At 46.2% G+C, this 19,027-nt stretch overlaps 1 protein-coding gene across 4 annotated transcripts in view; it reads left to right on the plus strand.

Moving 5' to 3' along the window:
- FAM168A (family with sequence similarity 168 member A) overlaps positions 1-19,027 on the plus strand; it is a 150,991-nt gene that overhangs the window by 34,681 nt on the left and 97,283 nt on the right. For all 4 annotated transcript variants that reach the window (XM_044450139.1, XM_044450136.1, XM_044450138.1 and 1 more), the window contains exon 2: positions 489-585. The gene's annotated coding sequence lies outside the window, so the exon portion shown is untranslated. The remainder of the gene's footprint in view (positions 1-488; positions 586-19,027) is intronic.

Here is a 19,027-nt window from a genome sequence, read left to right on the forward strand (position 1 = left end):
ACTTCTTCCAGGAGTCTCTTTATTTTGCAACCCTCTTTATTTGTGTAACCCTTTAATATACGGGAAGATTCTCTGCCTTAATTGCCCAACAAGTCTTTTATGAGTTGATCAAACGAAAATAAGCAAGGTGGCTGGCTTCTTTCCTGGCAAGGCTCCTGTGTCTTTAGCAGCTGTATGACAGATCAACGAAGAAGTTTGGCAGGGGAAGCTATTCCCACTGTGGAGCTACAGGCATAGTTATACAGTTGTTAAGAGCACAAAAACCTTGTAAGAGAATGAAGCTGGGAAGTCTAAGATGAAGGGACACGGAACTCTTTGTAAAGTTATACTGCCAATCAGACTTCCAGATAAGCCTCTAGTTCTTCATGGTCTATTTGGTCAGGCTGCTCAATGAATGTGAGAAGTGATGGGGAGGCTAAACCAGCAGCATTTTATTTTTCTGCATCTCTTACTGTTGTTTATAGCATTATTTTTGTTTGCCGTTCTAGAACCGTGGAATGCTGTGAAGACTCCACCTGCCCACAGTCATAGACAGAATACGTTTGCAGCTATTTTCAGCTGAAGGATATACTTCATCTGTAAAAGGTACCAAGCCAGTATATTTCATCCTTCCCTTAAATTGCAGGTCTTCTGTTTTCAGACCCTGGAGCATGCAATACTAGGACAAGTTAAGAAAGACGTTAGAAGAGTGTGCACTATTTCTTAGGTGCAGTGAGATTATAGTCTGCAATAAGATGGAACGTTATTTAGTTGGAATAATGGGGAGGTGTTATAAAATGGCTGCAGTTTTTAATCTTGCATTGGTAAATGTGTGTTCTTTGCTTAATTTTCAAATAATGGTGAATGCTAAATATACTGCTAATTATATTTGGGAGAGCCTGGGAGAAAATGCAGAAAAATTAGGGGGGTATTTTTCCCCCTAGGACCTTCTCTGTGTGTTTTTTTAATTGAACAATTTTGGGTAACAAAATAGATCAATAGAATGTACACTTGGTGCTACGCATCTTTTACTCCCCCAAAATAACCTCTAAAAGCTACATAATAGGAAGAATTTTAGGGGCAGTAGGCACACCACTGTGAATTCTGGGTTAATTAACCTGCAGTCTGCTATACATAAGCTGCCTCCTCTGTGCTCCTTTCTATTTCTTTTGATTACCAACCTGTGATAGTTTGTAGGTTGTGAGTGTGATCGGGTTGTTTAGGGGCTAAGCAATCTAGCAGTAAATCCAGCAAAATTCCAATGATTTTTGCTTATGTGCAAACCTGGTCTTACAAGGAACAAGATATATGATTTGTGGAAACTTTAAATCCATATGGTGGATATTTAAAAAAACCCTATTTCTGTAAGATTCCTGGCATAGTTGTTTCTTCCCTTCCTTTCTGAAATTATTGATCAAACATATTCTTTACTGGTGTACATTTAAGATGCTCCTAATTGTGCTTAGTTTCTCAATAAGTGACTAGAGTAGCCAGATTTTAATATGCAAAGAAAATGTGCTTTCTTCATGGTTCCGTGGGCTCCTGCATTTCTGGACTGGTCCTGGTTGGATGCTGTAGCAGTCAGATAATGTAGTTATAAAACCCATATATGAGAGAAACCTTGCATGTGTTTCCAATAGGGTGGAACAAGGTTTTTACCCAAGGGCTTCAAAAATTCCAGAAATGTTATTCTCTACTGTTGATTACAGTTTGTGCACTTTCAAAACATTTGTACAACCAGATAAATAAACTAAATACATTAACTTAAACAAGCTATGTGCTTTAGTAAGAAAAACTGTCTTTTTGATAGTACTGTTGTGACTTGCATTCTAGAACAGGCAGGACAAAGATGAAACATAGAACTTAAGAAACAGAGCAAGTCAGAAGGGGTCTCCTGGGCCATCTAGTCTGACCCCCCGGCTCCAGCCAGCTCCACTCATGACATGCCCACCGTGAAGTGCGAGCACAGATGTTTGTGCAGGAGTGGAGAGGAGAATTCAGTGGCTTTCATTGGGCAGGAAGAGTGATGATGAAGAGATCTGTAAGAGGCTTGCCTGAGGAGCCTGCTAGGAGCCGGGATAGAAAGAGGAGGAGGGGCAGGTGCCAAGACCTGGGATCCAGACCCAGCAGTGAAGAGCAGCAGGAGTTCCAGAAGTTTTTCTTGGTTTTTTTTAATACCATGGACCTGATTATTATAATATTTAACAAAAATGAAACCATAAAGAAGAAAAAGTAACTGTATAGATTTGAATATATTAATTCCCATACATGCATATCAAGTGTGTGTTTAAATATGTGTAATACGGCTTTTGAAGAGTTATACCGAAACTTCAACAAAGGCAGCCCACATATCTATATCTATGCAAGTGGCCTCCATATAGCACTTGTTCAGTTGGGTAAAGCATCGTTAGGTTCTTAATCCATTGTATTAGAGGAAACACAGAAACATAGAAACAGAGAGAGGCGGAAGGGGTCTCTCGGGTCATCTAGTCTGACCTCCGGCACCAGCTGGCTCCGCTCATGACATGCCCACCATGCGCATGTCCAGCCCATCCCTGAACACCCTCACCGGTGGGGTTTCAACCACCTCCCATGGGAGCCCATTCCGTACCCTCGGGGCCCTAACCATCAAGAAGTGCTTCCTGGCATCCACCCTACATCTTGTTCCCTGAGCTTTGCTCCATTGCAACGTGTCCTGGCCTCCACTGCAGGGGAAAAAAGGTCATGCTCCACCTCTGCATGGCACCCGTTCATGTACCTGTATGTCGCTAGCAGGTCCCCCCTGAGTCTCCTCCTCTCCAGGCTGAAGAGACCCAGTTCCCTCAGTCTCGCCTCATCTGGCTTTCCTTGCCATCCAGCCACCATCCTTGTGGCTTTTTGTGAGAGCCTTTGAGGTATTTGTGGAGGGCTGTCCATCTCCCCACAGTCGTCTCTTCCTGAGGCTGAGCATAGAAACATAGAAGCAGAGCGAGTCAGAAGGGGCCTCCTGGGCCATTTAGTCTGACCTCCGGCACCAGCTGGCTCCACTCACGACATGCCCACCATGTGCACGTCCAGCCTGTCCTTGAACACCCGCACCGATGGGGCCTCAGCCACCTCCCCTGGAAGCCCATTCCACACCCTCGGGGTCCTGACTGCCAGGAAGTGCTTCCTGGCATCCAAATGGGACCTGGGCTCCCTGAGCTTGGCCCCGCGGGAGGTGAGCATTTATCCTTCCATCAAAAGGGCTCAGAGGATCCACTTGCACTGCCCAAGCGTTAACTTCCAAAAAGCAAGTAGATAACTAAGAGGACATATAGGTCAGAAAATATTCTAGTGCTCCAGTACAAAGTTTATCTGTACAGTAGCCTCCTCCTCCTTGAAGTGTAAAAGACAAGCTTCAGGCTGAGGAGCCAGTCCGCCAAGGCACACAAATTCATCTGGGTTGCCATGGGTGTTGCAGTTTGTATGATTTAAACTGTTCTTGTGGTGACTTGCTTGAGCTAAATAAGGTTTTTGCCTACCCAGGTCCCTGCACCTCTTTCTGCTCATCCTGCTCCTTCGGCCATGTTATTTCTTTTTTCCCATTGAGCAAGAACTGGTAGCTGTGGATCGATTATTGTTTTTCCTGAGAAAGTTCTGGTGATCATGTTGTATCACTTTTTTTCTGAGCACACTGTTGCAATGGGCTAGGGAATTTTTATCAGGCCCTTTTCTGCTTCCTGCTCTGAAGCCAGCCCGCTCGAGTACCTCGCTTAGGAAAAATAATCCTGCTGATGCTCAACTGCCACCGAGAGAAAAAACAGAGAAAGAAAGGAAAGTGTGTGGTTGTGATATGCCTGCTCACCTGGCTCTGGGCTAAAGTTATTTTAGTTCGTGATTGCAGAGAGGAAAAGTTCTGGAAAAGTTTTAGTTTGTGATTGCAGAGAGGAAAAGTTTTCTTGTTTTATCATTTCACCGGGTTTGTCATTGCATGGAGGAGAAGCAACGGAAGCTCTGGCGCTTTTGCGTAGGAAAATTAGATGCTGTCTATCCTTGGGCTACCCCTCGGTCAGCCCCTGTTCTCCACCTCCACTGACCTGCTCTCTGCCCCAGTGGGCCGGCTCATTGCAAAACCCCTGCATGGGGCTTTACTGATAACGGAAGACAGCCCCTCATGAGGAATCCGTTTGATAACGGTTCACGTTTTGCAAAGGTAGCATGAAAGAGAAGAGTTTCGGTAGTGGTGACTAGAAATGTACCGAAACAAGGAAGTCGGATTTGTTTGAATTTGCATCTGATCCAATGGTGCAGGGAAGGATTGCATCTGTGGGTTCCGTCTATGATGGAACTTGGATTGCACACGTCTTCTGAACTGATCATTCAGTTTATGCAAATAAGCACCCCAAGGCCACATGGCTCTAGCAAATTATGCAAACTTGGTCAAATCGTGCAAATCGGCCAGTTCTGCACCAGTCTTACTAGAGCCACATGGTGTCCAGCTGCTTATTTGCGCACCTTTCAGTCGCCATTAAAATAGAAATGTGCAGATCGTGGTGCATCATAGAGGCAGAAATCTGCACTCTGGCTTGACTCCGACCACACTGAATCAGTGCCCGTGCAGGACTAAGGAACTGGACTCCAGGGAGGCTGCGTTGTGAAAACCCATCAGCTTTCCACACCCTCATCAGATTTCTCACACATCCTGAGCAGTGGGCAAATGTGGTGGGCAGGATGTCGAAGCTCATTTGGGAAAGTCGCAGGATGCCAGTGGCAGGGTGGAATCTCTCTTTCCCCCAAGATTTCCCACCCCTCTTGGCCTCCTTTTCCGTTAAGCATGAACTGCCGTACCACCTTGCTTATTATTGTTTTGAGTTTGTCGCAGTTGGCTTTCTGTCATGGCATGGCATTATTTAAAAAGGAAAGATGTTCTGGATGCTTTTGTGAGGGCTGAATCCAAAAGAAAACTGCATAAACATCTTCGGACCTAACTCAAACCCAGAACATGAAAGGGGCTTGCTGTGAGTGGATCCTGGTAAGTGACCAGCTTAGTGGTTTCCTGCTTCATGGAAAATTACAGCACTTCTCCAGCACCGTGGCAGATCTTTATGTGGCTGGAGTGAGATTACAGCACAAGGTTCACTCCTTTGTACCTGCTTTTTCATGGTGCCTTCCCATCGAGCATATACTGCATGGCTCTGCCTTCAAATGCCTGGCTGGAAAGAGGTGCTGATACTTCAGATGTATAATTTACAGCCCTTTCCTGGTGTGCCAGTCTTGTTTGCATTGGTGTGTCCTCTGTGTGTAGCCTGCCAATAGTGTTGTAAGCTGCACATGCTGTGCTGAATATACCAGAGTTCCTCCAAAGTGCTCTTGATCTGCAAAGTTTGATTAATAAACTAGGTTGCCTCAGCCTTTAAATGCTTCCTGTTTCCATCTTTGCTAACATTTGTATGCAGAAATCCTGTCAGCATCCTAAGATACTGTCTCTGCAGTAACACATTTGGGAATTGTTCCCTAGATGAAATCATAATGATCCTTGGAATGGGAATCTGGGACTCATCTCTCGCCTGGGTGTGTTTTCTTCCCCAGTGCTATTTTGTCATGGAATCCGAACACCTGCAGATTATGGTGTTTAAGTGCCTCCTTCAGGCATGCCCTGCGAAAGCCGTGGGTCAAAGAAACAAGCCTTTGTTCCTTAGTAAGAGGCAAATTAAGATTTCAGCTTTGTTGGCAAGTCCTAATTTAAATTTTAGACAGCTTATGTGGGCGAGCCAGCTTAGATGCTGTGCCTTAGAGAGACGAGTGAACGTTGAAGCTTGAAAAACCTTTACGTCAAGTCAAGGTGGAACATTAAATAAATCTGTGTGAATGTGGGGGAATGAAGCAGGAAGTGGGCAGGAAAGACCTGTCCAACCCTCTTGGTGGCTTCTGTGGTTAGTCCCACGAGGCCTTTGGGCCCCTGTAGAGAAATGTTCCTATCCTTTTGGTGAACCATAAAGCTAATGTACCTGTCCTTTTTCTGCACAGGTGTCATGGGACCAGGTTTAGACCTGAGTTCAAATGTATGCTCACCCATGCAGCTCATGGGAATGCACTGGCGAGTCGTGCAAATAGAGCCTACTTTTCATTACAGAGCAGTTGTGGAGGAGAACCATGGCCTGCCACCCCGAGCTTCTCGGAAATAGGACCATATACAAATGCAGTTAAAATAAAATCTGGGAGGCTGTATGGAATCGATAGAAACACTAAACTATCCTTCCCCAAACAAAAGGGATCGTGGGAAGCGCCAAAGGGGTCTCTCCAAGCTGGGAGGGTGGGCATCAAAATGGCACATGCAGTTCAGTGGAAGCAAGAGTAGAGCAGTGCATGTTGGGGCAGAAAATCCCAGCTTCTGGTGTAGGCTGACGGGATCTGAGCTAGCGATGACCAAGCCAGAAAGGGACCTTGGGGTGGTGATGGTCCATTCCTGCCAGATGATCCTTGTGCAATTCTATGACAAGGTTTCGAGGTGGCTAGACAGAGGGGATGCAGTGGATGTGCTTGACCTGAATTTCAGCAAGGCCTTGGCAAAGTCTCACATGATATCCTGGTTGAGAAATTGAGGAGTTTTGGGATAGACCGATGCACTGACCGATGGATTAGGGCATGGCTGACTGCCCGAAAGCAGAGGGTAACCATTAGTGGGGAATCATCGGGATGGTGGCCAGTGACAAGCGGGGTCCCCCAGGGCTCTGTCCTGATGCAGCAGTGTGACATGGCGGTCAAGAGGGTGAACGCCACCCTTGGTTGCATAGCCAGAAGTGTGGCTTCCAGATCAAGATAGGTATTACTGCCACTCTATATGACTCTAGTGCACCCACAAGTGGAGGACTGTTTTCAGTTCTGGGCTCCGCATTACGGGAAGGATATAGCCAGGTTGGAGTCAGTGCAGCGAAGGGCCACAAGGCTGGTGGCCGGTTTGCAGGGGATGCCGTATGAGGCGAGACTGAGGGAATTGGGCCTCTTCAGCCTGGAGGAGAGGAGACTCAGAGAGGATCTGTTGGCGACATACAGGTATGTGAGGGTATGTCACATGGAGGTGGGCAGAGACCTGTTCTCCCCTGCAGAGGAAGGCAGGGCGCGCTCCAACGGAGCCAAGCTCAGGGAGCCAAGGTTCAATTGGATGCCAGGAAGCACTTCCTGGCAGTCAGGACCCCGAGGGTGTGGAAGGGGCTTCCACGGAGGTGGTTGAGGCCCCATCGGTGCGGGTGTTCAAAGATAGGCTGGACATGCACGTGGTGGGCATGTCGTGAGCAGAGCCGGCTGGAGGTCCCTTCTGACTTGCTCTGTTTCTTTGGTGGACAATTCCATGAAAATGCCGACCCAGTGCGCAGTCGCTGTGAAAAAAAGCAAACTGCAAGATTGTGCTCCCCTAATAAAAAGCTTGGTGCAGCCACATCTAGAATATTGTATACAGTACTGATCGCCATACCTGAAAATGGACATTATTGCATTGAAAAAAGTAAAGAGACGAGCAGCTGAGATGTTCAAGGAGTTGGACGAAGGTGGTGACAAGGAATGGTTGCACTAGCTGGGATTGTTCAGCTTAGAAAAGGCCTCGCGGGCCACGGGCTCCCTCCTTCACCGGAGGCGGCATGGCTGCGAACCCCAGGTGCTGCGGAGCTGGGCAGGAGGAGGCCTTGCACCGTCCTGCTGGAGGGAGACGGGGCAGCTGGTTTGCCACCGTGTGAATGGAGAGCTGGATTGAACGGGCCGTGGGCTTGATCCCGCTCGGCGTTTTCTCAAGGTGACTTCCGGGAGCTTAAGACTTCAAATCCCACGAGCCCAGCCGGCGTGATTGGGCACTCTTGTTGGCATGGCCAGAAGTCAGGAACACTGGAATCTGTAGTCTAAAACATCTAGGGGGAGATGGTGGTGTACGTGCTGCCGGGGGACTTGGGAGATGCCTTGCACTTTGAAAGATACATTTAGATTTTTAGAGATAATATTTTAGGTGGACGTGGAGGAACAAGTTGTTTCGCATTACTCTAGCGATGGGCAAGTAGATAGAAGGGTGGAGAAGAAAGGGATGGGAAGACAGACATAGGGGACGTGTGACCCTGTGGAAGTCCTTGCTACTAATGGGTTCGATGCGCGATCATGCAAGATACGGATCAGGAACCACAAGGCTGGAAAGACCAGGCTGCGTGTACTGAGGCCTTGGACTGCCAAAGCTCCGTCTCCTGCCTGTTCCTGCCGATAACATCAGTGCGGCTGCCAGGAGGGTGAGGAATGCCGCTGCAGGAGATGCTGATTGTCAGTGACAAGGGAGAAACGTGTCTGCAATCGTCCCCAGCCTCTGTTCAGGTTCTGGCAGCGCCAGGCGTCTCGGGAAGTCTTGCAAGCGTGCCCATTTCCCCTGCCATTTTTGCAGTGTTTCCAATGACCAGGGTGGAAAGCTGCTCTCCTGTAGAGAGAGAAGTGCCGACTCTGGTGCTTATCTACTAAAAAACAAAGCCTCGATGCCTTTATTTATTCTTCCCAACTACAAATTGCAGCCAGATGGTGCATCCCCTGTGTGTCTGCGTGCATAGCATTGAGTTGGGGTGCACTCACAGTGCCAGATGTTTCGCAGAATCCGGTGCTCTCATCACCTTGACTAGCTCGTAGTGTTTCTGCTGCCAATGTGCAGGTCCGTGCTTGCCCACACTTTGGAGTGAGATAGCTGGCCGAGTTTTCAGACAACACCAAATCATTCAGGGTGGTGGAAACCGAAGCAGAAATTCGAAACAGACAAAAGCACTCCTTCATACAATGCAGGTTTGATATATGGGTTTGTTGCTTCAAGATTATATATGTATTCTTTCATTCCTACACTGCCCGATAGCTGAATCCATTCACAGCAATTCATATAAAATTAAACAGCTTCCATATGGCCTGATCCTGCCCAATCTTAGAAAACTATGCAGGGTCAGGCCTGGTTGAAATTTGGATAGGTGTCTTAAAATGTTGTGAATCACTCAGAGAGCTTTGACTATGGGTAGTATAGAAATGTAATGTGACAACAACAACACAAAAACGATGCAATAAAAGCAGCATAACATTTTTATTTATCTGATTTCTATAGCCAAAGCTCCAATATATTATACAAAATTCAGAACAATTTAAATTGCTAAAACAGGTTGCCAATACAAAACCCCACCGTATGGCATTAAATACCATTGAATGCCTCAGAAGAAAGAAAGGGCAGCCTGACAAGGTGGTACAGTTGGCACCAGGCAGGCCTCAGAGGAGCTCATTCCACAAGTGGATGCCACCACCGAGACGGCCCTCCCGCTTGTTGCCAACTCCCTGTTAGAGGTGGCTCCCAACGGAAGCCCTCAGATGTTGCTCTGGATAGATTTGGTTTGGAAAAGGCACTCCCATCATCCTCCCAGCCTGGGTAACTTGCACATCTAGAGGGTGCCAGGTTCAGGGAAGAATTCCTTAACTAGAGATGTTGTGGTGGTCACACATGAGTTTCTGTATGAATGGAGTGCAAGAATTCTACCCATTTTTATTAACTTCTTGAATGTAAGACAAGAAACAGAGAAAGGAAACCTAAGATAGAAAAAGGGCCTAAAAGAGCTAATCTGCCTGAGTTTCAGAGTTGGGATGTTGTAGGCTAAAGGATCTCTTAATAGTCCATTGTGCATTCTGAAATAAATTTCCCAACCATTGTGCATTCTGTATTAAAAAAATCAGATTATCAGAAATTATTTTTAAAGCCTTTAGGTTTTCCGATGTAATTTTCACCGTCAAATCAACATTCTTAATGCTCTGGCTCCTAGGCAGGAATATCTTCTCTCTTTGTAGATTGTATCTTCTCTCTTTTTTTCAATTTCCCAACAAAGCAGCTTTTGGAATTTTGCCAGGTGACTCTCTCCACTCGCATACAAGAAGAAATGGTATTGTCAGATTTGTTTAATCCCTATTTTTAAGAGACAAAGAAATTAGTTCTGTCTAGCCTCTGTGCTGCAAAGTTTCTGCTTTTAAAGAGTGACTCTGTTTGAGGATTCCCCTTTCCTTGTCCTCCTTCCTGCAGAAAGGGCCTTGAAGTTGTCAGACTTCATAAAGCAGATTAAGGCTGTGCAGTTTGCATACTGGAATAATCTGTACCTTGCATTTCCGTTGATCAAAGTAGCATTCAAGAAGATTGACAGCATTCAGAGATCAACAAAACAATCACCAACAATTTAATAATAATCATAATCATAGTTTGCTGCACTGTTCGATTGTCCAGTAAGTGAAATTCTTCGGGCATCGTGCAGGTAAATTAAAACCGTGGTAGAAACTATTATTAAAAAAGCATGCAGGAGATAATTGGAGAGGACATGAAGGTTTAAGCACCTCTCCCTCATACCTGTGGATTCTCCCCTACAAATATTCCAGCATTCATGTGACTGTGGCAGATACAGGACTTGTGATAGAGCTGTTGGCTAGAAGGTCCGGAGGAGGTGGGCTGCCCCTCTTGCCCTAAACTTGGCGGAAGCGTGTTGTTTTCTCCATCCTGGGACCTGCTGTTAAAACAGGTGCCTTGATCCTGATTGTTGACTGGGCTGTTCTCCCCTGGGGGACTGTTACTTGTGATGTTGCTTGTGTAGAGGGGGGTGGTTGGCTCAGGCCCATGGGCTGTGCTGCATCTCTCTCCTTCGGGAAGACTGAACCTGGGGTCCAGGGCGCTGTGTCTGAGGCTTCCCACACTGGGCCGATTGGCATGGAAGCATCATGGAAGGGACGTATTTGGGGTGTTGTTCCCGTGCCTTCCCTCCCTGTGAGTATTCCCTTCTTCCTGAGCCGACTTCTCCTGACACACCAGTGGAACATCGTTGGGATCCTTCTCCCTTTCCCATCTGCGAAGGAATGACTGAGCTCTTCTCTTCGACGGGACGTTTGTTTCCTTCCAGAGCTTTGCCGTAATTCAGTTATGAATCATTGCTTTATTTGTTATGTCAAGTTCTAGGAGGATAGTTTAAGTGCTTTTAGTCGGCAGTAATTTGAGGCACTCTGCCAAGACGCATTCAGCTGTTGTCAGAGCTGGCAGTGTCTGCAGCTGATACGGTGATAAAAACACATTCTGACTACAGATGAGTCCAGGGGCTGCTGGAATTCTCCTCCTTTTCACACGTGGCAGACAATAAGTGCTCATTAGCAGGCATATGAATTGGTGGAGCTTTTCCATCAGAAGGATGGATGTGCCGGGAGAATATGCGCTGGCTCAGTGCGTTTTAGAAGATTGTAAAAGTGATCTCTCCCCGCAATGTTATTTCCTTCGTGCTATCAGCAGATTGTGGATCTCAGGGGGAAAAAAATAAACAAGTCTTTGCATTTGAAGAAGAAAAAAATAGAAAATTATTTCCTTCCTTGCAGATGATTGAAAATGGCGAAAGGAAAATGTCAGGGTGCTTAAAAAATAAATGAAAAAACTGAAATACGGTTTGTGTGCATCCAGATGCTGGTTTTAAATGATGGGCCCTGTCTGAACTCCTTGGACAGAGCGATTGCCTTCAGTTTGCTGCTTAAAGGAAAAGTTATCCAGAAAACACCTGCAGTCTCCAGCCTGAGCAACTAGACATATAAACAGTGCCACTCTGTCCAGGCTTCTAACAGTGAAACCACTACTACTGTAGAACATAATGAACATTCTAGTCTTTTTATGCATCAAAAATAAAAGAAATTAGCTTGACTGTAGTTTAGCTGCCAGGTAACACTGGCCCTTTCTGACCCTTGTTTGCACTCAAGGCTTCCTAATGCATCCAGAGCTGTTAATTAACTCTGTACTTTGAGTGATGTACTTTGTACATTAGTCTTCCCTGTTCTAACTAATGACTGCTTTGAAACCCCTGAAAAGAAATCACCCCTTAGCTTGAAATGCTCTTTGGTGTGTTCCCATCTCAAAAGCTTGTCTGATTGTTTAATTCATCATGGGTCATTATCTGCACATCAAATGCAGCTTCACCTGAATCCAGAGCCTTTGGCTCTGGGTGGTTTGAGGTGGAAAACTGGTGGCCAAGTATTCAGTGGGCAGAGCTCGCTGTGCTTGTGAGCAGGCAAGGGTTAAAGAACTGGATTCTTGTATTTACACTAAGCGTGGCTGTGCAGGCTCCCTAAGCCCCCCAACTTTGTTATCCTCCTTGCCTGAAATGGTCTCTGCTGAACGGAGACGACAACCCATGCTGGCCAGGGATGGTGGGAGCTGTTAGAATTCCTGACCGCTGGCCATGGTAGGAGCCTTAGACTGAGGCAGCTGGTGCCTGTTGAACGGCAGAAAGAAAGAAAGAAAGTGATTGATTAGTAAAATGAACCCGCAACGGCAGTAGTGTACTTGCCTTTCATTTATCAGTAACCCTGTCGGCAAGGAATTTCAGGGGCTGATTCTTTCTTCCACATTTCAAGCTGCCAACTGATCTCTGCCATGTGAAATGCACCATTATAATTGCAGACTGCTAAAGTATTCAGTAGTCCTGTGACCCTTCGGCTGCCGATGCATTTAAGAAAGAGTCTTCTTTGCTTCTGCCCAGTCCTGCATGAATGTTTGTTTACCTGAACATGTGAGTAATATTCTCTTCCAAGAAGAAGAGGGCTTTTTGGGGAATGATAAGCGAGTGGCTAATTTGGAAAATAGAGTGTGCGTATTACTCTTTATGTGTTTCTGTACTAGAACAACATCATCAAACCAAATAGGATGTGGGCATTATAGAAGCGGTTCAGCTTTTGTGTCTGTCTGCAGACAGGGGATTGGCTCATGGAGCACAGGAAGCTGATCTGCACAACGATTCTGCAGGGCTTCAGGCAGGAATTTTTTCATGCTTACCTGGAGATGCAGGGTGAGGAATCTGTGATCTTCTGCATGCCAGCGTGAATCAGCTCTTCTATCTGCAAAAATGTTCCCTAGCAAAATGTTTACATGCTGCCAGCAACCAGACAAATAGAACAAGGATATGCTGAATATATAAAGGTTCTTGAAACAACATTCCTGATAAGCATTATTGGAATGTTTCAATCTGCTTCATTCTCAGTCAGCATTGGACCGATTACGATCTGATCGTACAGGTCAAAATTGTGTCTCTAAGATCCTGTTACTTAAATTCCTGGGTGTGTCAGTCATTTTGCAGAGGGCCTCGATTTTGCAATGGACTCCATAAATAGATGATATAAAGAGACCAAACATGAATTTTGACTCAGCGGTGGAGGGATTGTCATGATACACACTGTGGGAGGGGGAGAATTGTAGGCTTTCACCAGTGTCATCGCTTAATTTCATATTTATTTGGCAATAATAAATGACTCAATGACTTCTGATATTTTTCCCCAAGTCCTTTAGATGTATTGCTTAAGTTATGTCTAGCAATATGTGGACTGCCTTTGATAGGACTAGTGTACAGCCTCACCCTTGTTGAATTTGTCTGATACCCCTTTAAAGCCATCACAATTGGTGGCCAGCACTACGTCTTGTGGAAGTGAGTTCCACAGTTTAACTGTGTGCCTGGTGAAGAAGTCCTTTGATCTATCCTGAATCTTCCACCAATCAGCTTCCTAAGAAGATCCTCGGTTCCAGGATGACCAGTGAGGGGGAAAATGACTCCCTGTTGTTCTGTGCAGCTCTCACGCTTCTCCTTACTCACGCTTTTAGCTAAAGAGTCCCAGAGTCATTTTGGTTGCCCCTTTCTTCAGCCTTGGAAGTGTGTGCAGTGTCTCCCCCACCGGCAGAGACTCGTCCAAGCAGTTTGCGCATCCTGTATTCATTGGTAACATCACCGTCATGGCCACGCGCGGTGCAAGCGGCCCCCACCCCAACCTGTGCCTAAAGTGGGGTTCCGATTTTGCTTCCTCTTCCTTTGGAGGCATCATGCACAGACTCTGCCCCCAGCCAACAGCCACCTCAGCCTGGGAAGAGCCACTCCGATCCCACCCATTGCGTGGGAACAAGGGCATCGCTCCAGACCTTTCCTACCAGAACGGTGCTAATAAGAAGGTGTTTGGGAAATGAGCAGAGCACTGAGTCTAAATATGAGATATGTAGAGATCTCAGCTGGGAGTCAGGTGTGGGCATTAATTGTGTCTCGATCCAGATGTGCAAAGCTACCCACTTAGTATTCTTTTTAATGAGGCTGCAGGCTGTTCGGAGGCCCTTTAAAAGATCCACGGGTCGCACTTGTTTTCACCCATGGCATTTTCCTTGCCACAGGGAAACCATTAGCTGGATGGTGTACATTTAAGCATTTAACTTCTTCAGAGAAGAAATACTGGTTTCCCAAAGCTCATATTAAAAGATCAGGACTTAGTGGGCTGGCTGTGTTGAGTAGAATTCTTTGAATTACTGCCTTCCTCGGCCCTGAAGTGCTACGATGTGTAATGAGGGAGCTTTGGCTTTTGAACTGTATAGAAATGTAATAAATAAACAGTGCAGTACAGGTTTAGTTCAACCCTCTAGCATCTATTAGTTTGATCCCAACAACCAAAAGGACCTCTACCCCCAAATTCTTACGACTACTCACCCTCTCACTAGATTCAGTGAAAAGTCAGTTCCAAATTAGCTCGAGCATATAAACTTGAGATTTGCACATTTAGGTGGCGTTACACTTTCACTTTCTTTGCAAATATTTGGTTATATTTAGAATCCAGCTTCTGTACAAGAGGGAAGGATGCTGCTCTGCCAAGGTATCAAGACCAGTATTTTTTACACGACTACTCAGTGCAATAGAATCATGTTTGTAGCCCTGTTTTAACCAAGTATTCGGGAGAATTCCTCAGCCAAGCAGCACAAGACTGGGCAGCGAGTGGGCAGCCATAACAACAGATGGAACCACAGTACATCCATCTTCCCGGGACCAAAATCTCAGACCAGTGGAACAGTCGGTCATTTTAAAAGCATAACGCACTGTCGGGTTGCTACCTTCAGAGCAGATGTTTAGAGAGCGGACTGGATAAACTTGATCCGTTATCAAGTGTTTGCGGAGGTAACCAAATGGAACTGTTTTTACTTGCATAGATTTCTCAGCAATGCATTTAACTTTGGGTGCCTGCTAGCCATGTGGCTGCTTCAGAGACACTGGGGCACAGAGCCAAAGAACTGCGCTGGGAAAAGCACGTGGCCGAAAGCTTGGAAAGCAGAGATCGCTGCCGCTTCTTGCCACCAAATACTGAAGCAAGATTAACGGTCTGGCTGCCGGACACTGCTCAGATGACCTTGGAAACATGTTCTGAGCTGGGACGCTGTTCTTGCTGCACTTTGCACCACCCTTCTGTGGATCATGTACCTCGGTGGTCTTAGCCTCTCTTCCTCACAAGCAGGGGCAAAATATTTGGATGGCTGAAATCAGCTGTCTAAATGTTTTTGTGAACATGGAGATGCTCTTTCCTCCCGCACTTCTTCCACCCCCAGTAAGATGCTGCTCATCCTCTGAGCACAGGGAGCTGTGGGCAGCCACATTGGATCAGGTTGCTCATTAACTTGAGAGCAAACAGTGATACATTTCTGAATGAATTGCCCTGGACAGGTAATTGGGTAGGATAGCTAAAATTCTGGAAGACAGAAACAAAATTCAAAGTGATCTTGATAGACTGGACCCCTGGGCTGAAAACAGCTGAGATGTAATAAGGCAAACGTCAAGTTTGGCACCTAGGAAAGAGAAAGCAGATTTATAATTATAAGATGGGAAACGATTGGCTGGACAATGCTGCACATGAGAAGGATCTTGGAATTGTTCTGGATCACAAGCTGAAAGTGAGTCAGCGGTGCATTGTGACTACAAAAAAGGCAGGTGGTGTTTTGGGTGGCACTAATAAAAGCAGGTGGCGCAGTGGTTTAAACCGCTGTGCTGCTGGGCTGGTAGATCGAAATGTCACCAGTTCAAATCTGCACAAGGGGGTGAGTTCCCGTTGCTCCGTCCCAGCTCCTGCCAACCTTGCAGTTCGAAAGCATGCAAATGCGAGTAGATGAAAAGGTGCCACATCGGTGGGCAGGTAACAGCGTACTGTGCACCTCGGTGTTTAGTCATGCCAGCCACACAACCACGGAGACCGTCTGCGGACAAACGCTGGCTCCCTCGGCCAGGAAACGGAGATGAGCACCGCCCCCGAGAGTCAGGCATGACTGGACTTAAGTCAAGGGGAAACCTTTACCTTTACTTTACCTTTAATAAAAGTATTAATTTAATTAATTTATTTAAAACATTTCTGTGCCGCCCTTATCACAACAAAGCCTCAGGGCGGCTCACAACATACATAAAATACAATCAATAATTTAAAAACTGGTACCATCTCGGCTATATGTTAAAATCTATAAATACAATAATAATAAATTAACAGTTAAAATATCTTTTAAATAGAAAGGTCTTGGCCTGGTGCCGAAAAGCAAATAATGACGGTGCCAGGCGGACCTCTCTGGGGAGTGCATTCCATAGGTGGGGCGCCACCGCAGAAAAGTATCACTTTCAAATCCCATGAGGTTCTGCCTCCTCTCTGCTTGGCACAAGTTAGACCTCACCTTGAGTACTATGGCCTGTTCTGGACATCACCAGAGAGATTCAGGTAGCTTGGAAACGTTTCAGAGGAGGGTGATATAGGGAAGTGTCTCCCATAATTTTCTTGGATATGGTGTGTCTTTATCTCCCTTGATATTGTCCTCTCTCTCTCTCTCTCTTAGTAGGTAATGCTGCCACCAGGAATTTAATTCCAGTCTTATTAATTCACCTGTTCCTCAATAGTGTGCTGGAGCTATTAGGTTCCCTCAGTGGACTATGTGGTCCTGAGGATGAGACTCCGATATACAAACAGGCTATGACTCTGTTTATTAGCAATAAACATAATAAAACGTGATTTGCATAGTCAGCATATTGCTTTCAAGACATTTCGTAACTTATTTCCTTAGAGAGTAGAGCAATGTATAATAACAGCCTCTGACCAAGGTATCTCACTCTTACGCTTCATAAACACTGCTCACACACAGGTCCTCCTTTTTCTCCTGAACGTACTTTGACCAATCTTAAGCTCCTCTTCACGTAGGTTTGGTCTGAAGCTTCTGCCATGAGATCCTAGGCAAGCTAGCACCTGGATCATGCACCTGGATCACAGCACTGCAGTTCACACAAGTCGTTAGCCCTGCTCTCCTCCAGCGACAGCTTCTGTCCACAAATAAGCCTATTGCTTTTGTGTGGCCAAAAGGAAAGGAACAACAGCTTCAAGCCACGCTTCCCTGCCTTCACCTAGAGGAGATTCTCGGTTGCCGTGGGCAGCAGGAGCATCCTCTTCCTTGGCTCCCCCTGAGGTGAGGGTGGGGCAGAGCAAGGGGAGCAATGCCCAGGTGAGGGGTTTCCATAGTCCACCCCCCCATGTGTTTTTCTACTTCCAACAGCAGCAATTTATAATACCATTTGGAGGACGGATAATATGATTTGGTAATAGGATGACCTCAACACGGGGTCGGCGGGGGGAAGGTTGGGAGGTGACCTACAGTCACAGGATAGAAGGACAGGATGCCAGTTTTGGTGGGTTGCCCCATGTAGCCTTCAGCCCTTTGTGCCGGGGTTTTTCCCTTCCGGCATTCCTTGTGTGTCCAGCTAATTCTTCTGCTAACGTTTGCAAGAAAGTCTTACTGTACTCATGAGTAATCCAGCAGCCCAGTGAACTGTTTTGATGAGTCAAGCCTCGTTTCTTCTGGATGGTAATCGCAGACCTTTCCTTGGGACTGCCAACCTGAGGGGCAGCATATTTTAGACTTGCCCGTTGGCCTGAAATCCAAAGGCCACAGGGAAGCTGCAGCCCTTGCCTGCCAGAGGAAATATTGCATCAAAGCGGAGACTAGCCTGGCCCCGTTCTTTTGCCATAAAGCAGAGAGCTGCAAGGAGTTGCTTCACATTTCTCTGCTGGAAGGAGCATTGTTAACTACTTCTTGCTGCCTCCTGGCTCGGTTTGTTGCCCCAGCTGTGTGCTAGGGGGTAAAAATGAGTCAAACAAGCATGCTAAACCAAATAACGTGATTTAGAGCAACGGAAAAGTCTTCTTGTTCTACTTTTTCTGGAAAACCTGCATCGCTGCATGGAACATGGGCATTATCCCACAGATACCTTTTTGTACACCATGTTAGGCAGTGTGCCTCTTGCTTTCCCCTTGTTAAAATGAAGGGTTGTTTTTTATGGAGTAGGGAAACCTCTAAGTTCTTGCAAGTTATTTGACCTCCGTCTTTGTGTCCTCTAATTTTGTGCCCCTCCTTGTAAAACTCCCCAGAGCCTTTGCGCTTTGTTTGAAGGATTTTTATCCTGCCCCTCTACTGAAGAGAGGATCACAAATATGAGTAATAAGACAGTTCTTGCTTCTTCTTTTTTGACATGGTAGTCTAAATATATAATAATTATATAATAATTTTGCAGGTAGTGAAACTTGGTGGCCTTACTTGGCAATTCGAGGGAGGGGTTGTTCACCTGAAACCTGCTTGCTCTGTGTTTCACAATGCATTACTGCCTTTTTAAAAAAGGAGATTCTCAGAAGCGTCATGGGGAAAGTATTGTTTAGAAAACAGAGAGGCAATCCTGCAATATCTCACAGGAATGGGAATAGTATGATATATAATGTACTGAATACGGAAGTAAACTATATTCTCCAGGTGTTACAGCGAGGACTGTACCTTGTGCTGAACGACAAGACTGCAGCCAAGCTCAGAAAAGCCGAAATAGCTGCCAGAATGCTTCCTCTGTCTTCGGAAGCTTCAGAAGAAGCAGATGAAAATTAATTTGTCTCCCACGCCACGCACAATGATAGGGGACGTGTCACGGACTTCAAATGTGGCTTCTTGTTTGAAATGCACGTTGAGACCCAGTAGCAGATGGAGCTGTTGAAGAGGTGGCGGGAGAAGGGAGACGCCAGAGAAAGAGGGGTTGAGACCTGTGGAAGGTGGGGCTCTGGTGGCAGGAAACAGAGTATATTTGCATAGCAAAACCATCCATTTACGGTTGCAGGACGATGGTAGCCAGTCTAAAGCCATTTGGAAATTCACTCGCCAAGGCACGGAGAATTGAGGTGCTTGTCCAGGACCACCCAATCAGCTGTGTGGCTTGGGGTGGGGGGGTGG

This window comes from Varanus komodoensis, unplaced genomic scaffold (assembly GCF_004798865.1).
Source record: "Varanus komodoensis strain SLA01 unplaced genomic scaffold, ASM479886v1 scaffold63, whole genome shotgun sequence".
In the NCBI taxonomy this organism is placed as follows: domain Eukaryota; kingdom Metazoa; phylum Chordata; class Lepidosauria; order Squamata; family Varanidae; genus Varanus; species Varanus komodoensis.